Source organism: Balaenoptera acutorostrata, chromosome X (assembly GCF_949987535.1).
Source record: "Balaenoptera acutorostrata chromosome X, mBalAcu1.1, whole genome shotgun sequence".
In the NCBI taxonomy this organism is placed as follows: Eukaryota; Metazoa; Chordata; class Mammalia; order Artiodactyla; family Balaenopteridae; genus Balaenoptera; species Balaenoptera acutorostrata.
Genome location: NC_080085.1, coordinates 31,887,375 through 31,890,764, shown reverse-complemented (window position 1 = coordinate 31,890,764; position 3,390 = coordinate 31,887,375). Strand labels below are relative to the sequence as shown.

The 3,390-nt window shown below is 39.7% G+C and overlaps 1 pseudogene; it reads right to left on the bottom strand.

Moving 5' to 3' along the window:
- Window positions 1–1,058: 1,058 nt before the first annotated feature.
- On the bottom strand, window positions 1,059–3,390 carry LOC103004620 (melanoma-associated antigen B16-like; annotated as a pseudogene).

Genomic DNA, 3,390 nt, shown 5'->3' with positions numbered 1-3,390 from the left:
CATTTTCATTCATTTTATCCCCACCAAATATTTAACTCTTCCTTCTTATTTTCCAAATTACACTGAACACGGCTTAATTAAAATTTCCTTTGAATGAAGTGAGCACTGGCTCTTCTAGGTGATGGCCAACTGTCAGCCCAGTGGCTTCTGGGTGGCCCACTACCCAGTTTCATGTAAAATTAGCTCCCACTGAAGGACATGATGTTTCCCAAAGTCCCAAAGTGCCATGCCTAACTGCAGTAACATTTGACAATCTCATAGGATTGTCCACCTCTACCCACTCACTCCTTCATTTTACTTGTCATTTAGGACACAGAAGATCCCACAATTGTCCTCCAAAGATGACTGCTTCTATATATTAAAATCTATGGGCAGGTTCTGAATCCTTAATCTTAGCATTCCCAGTACTACTGCCATGCTTTACAAAGAACAGGTGTTCACTGAAGGTTCGGGGAATAACTGATTCAGTGAGTGTGAGGTCTAATTTATTAACATTTATTTCTTATACATTGTTGAAAGAACTAGCAAATCCATGTACAGTTCATTTAATTTTACAAAACAAGAACTAAAAGGGATAAGAATGCTTTTATATCTTTAGACTTTCTTCTCTATTTTTCCTTACTGATCCAAACTGTCTTAAAACTGATCCATCACATTTCTAAGAAGATGTCTATAGCAATGCCATGTTCTTGTTACAGGTGACAAAATAAGATGGTTTCACAATTTGTTTTACAAAACAACAAAACTCTTACTTTAAACCTCATTATAACATTAAATGTGCGACCAACACCATTCACAAACTTGGAGATTTTGAAGGAAGTTAAATCTATATTAAAAGAAACCATATTTGAATAGCACATACATCAAAAAAATAAATTTTAAAGTTAAACATACAAAATAGGAAGACATAGGCATAAATACTGTCTTCCTTTCAGCCTCACCTCAGACCTAAATTCTACAAACACTAACTGCCTCTTCCATCAATGCATGAAGAAAGTATCCCTGACTCCCCTAGGTGTGGGAGAAGCTGCTAGCCTTGGCACTAGAACTTGCAGTAGCTACAGAAGGAGAGGAGCCCTGCCTGAAATTCTGGCTCGGGCTCTCTCTCTTTCATCTTGCAGAGCATCCTCATACTGAGATGGGAAAGAACTTGGGTCAGTCCCATGAACCTTGGCCAGAAACTCCAGGACCTTCGTCTTGGTGGTTTCAGCGTGGGCTCTGGGGCCCCACAGGAACTCAAATTGCGCAGGATCAGTGTTGGCCACCTGCCGGTACTCAAGGTATTTTTCCTTCACGAAATCTTTGGTGATGAGCTCCCTGGGCTCCCCAAAGATGAAGTGCTTCCTCCCAGAATATAACCTGGTCACATTCAGAACTTCCCAGACATCGTCTTCGGTAGCACAGTTGCCCTTTACGAAGATCACACCCAGGATAAGTATCAGGATGCCAGTCTTGGGCATGCCCACTTCACCGTGCAGCTTCCCATCATAGGTAAGGCCAATCTGATGAGGAGGCAATAGTGGTGGTTGGCGGGATCCACTTCCTTCAGATCAAGGTGAAAGATCATCTCCAAGCACTCAGAGGCTCTCAGGAGGATCTCAGGGAAGTGGACTTGGCAATCTTTGATGACAATCTCCAACATATCTGCCTTTGTTATTGGCTCTTTCATTTGATACTTGAGCAGCAGGAAATTCACCAACAGAGCCACTTCCTTATCTAGAGCATCTATGGGCACATTCTTGGGGTCTAGCACAGCCTGTGAGATGCCTGGACTATGCTCTTCTTCTTGGATCATGGAGCCCTCATCTCATTTGCTGGATGAGGTGGCTGTGATGGCAGTGGGAGATGCATAGAAACTCTGAGGACCCTCAGGAGTGGGTCCTCAAATACTTGCAAATGAAGCAACTGACAAAGGATTAATCTCCAAAATTTACAAGCAGCTCATGCAGCTCAATATCAAAAAAACAAATAACCCAATCCAAAAATGGGCAGAAGACCTAAATAGACATTTCTCCAAAGAAGATATACAGATAGTCAACAAACTCATGAAAGGATGCTCAACATCACTAATCATTAGAGAAATGCAAATCAAAACTACAATGAGGTATCACCTCACACCAGTCAGAATGGCCATCATCAAAAAATCTACAAACAATAAATGCTGGAGAGGGTGTGGAGAAAACGGAACCCTCTTGCACTGTTGGTGGTAATGTAAATTGATACAGCCACTATGGAGAACAGTATGGAGGTTCCTTAAAAAACTAAAAATAGAACTACCATATGACCCAGCAATCCCACTACTGGGCATATACCCTGAGAAAACCATAATTCAAAAAGAGTCATGGACCACAGTGTTCATTGCAGCACTATTTACAATAGCCAGGACATGGAAGCAACCTACGTGTCCATCGACAGATGAATGGATACAGATGTGGCACATATATAAAATGGAATATTACTCAGCCATAAAAAGAAACGAAACTGAGTTATTTGTAGTGAGGTGGATGGACCTAGAGACTGTCATACAGAGTGAAGTAAGTCAGAAAGAGAAAAACAAATACTGTATGCTAACACATATATATGGAATCTTACAAAAAAAGGTTATGAAAAACCTAGGGGCAGGACGGGAATAAAGACGCAGACCTACTAGAGAATGGACTTTAGGATATGGGGAGGGGGAAGGGTAAGCTGGGACAAAGTGAGAGAGTGGCAAGGACATATATACACTACCAAATATAAAACAGATAGCTAGTGGGAAGCAGTCGCATAGCACAGGGAGATCAGCTCTGTGCTCTGTGACCACCTAGAGGGGTGGGATAAGGAGGGTGGGAGGGAGGGAGACGCAAGAGGGAAGAGATATGGGGATATATGTATATGTATAGCTGATTCACTTTGTTGTAAAGCAGAAGCTAACACACCATTGTAAAGCAATTATACTCCAATAAAGATGTTAAAAGAAAAAAATAAGTAAGGACACGATAAAGGTTAACATAAAGCATAGTTAATTATTCTGATAAGACACAGTATCTTTGATTCTTATGGGGATTACTTAAAAGGTAAAGAAAAACCTTTTACAATCTATTATTAAGAGCAGACCAAAAATTAAAAAAAAAAAACAAAAAAAGACTTTGTTATTTCAACAGAGAGAAAACCAAATTCTAGTTATGCATCAGTGTACTTTTGATATTAAAGTTCATTTTGTTTTTTTTTTAAGAAAACCCTATAAATAAATCTACCCAGTCTTAACCCAAAACAACAACAACAACAAAAAAACAAATACAAAATAAGTAAGCCTCAGATCTGTAATCTATAGCATAAGGAATATGGTCAACAATATTGTAATAATTTTCTATTGGGACATAAGGTTACTAGACTTTTCACGTTGATCAT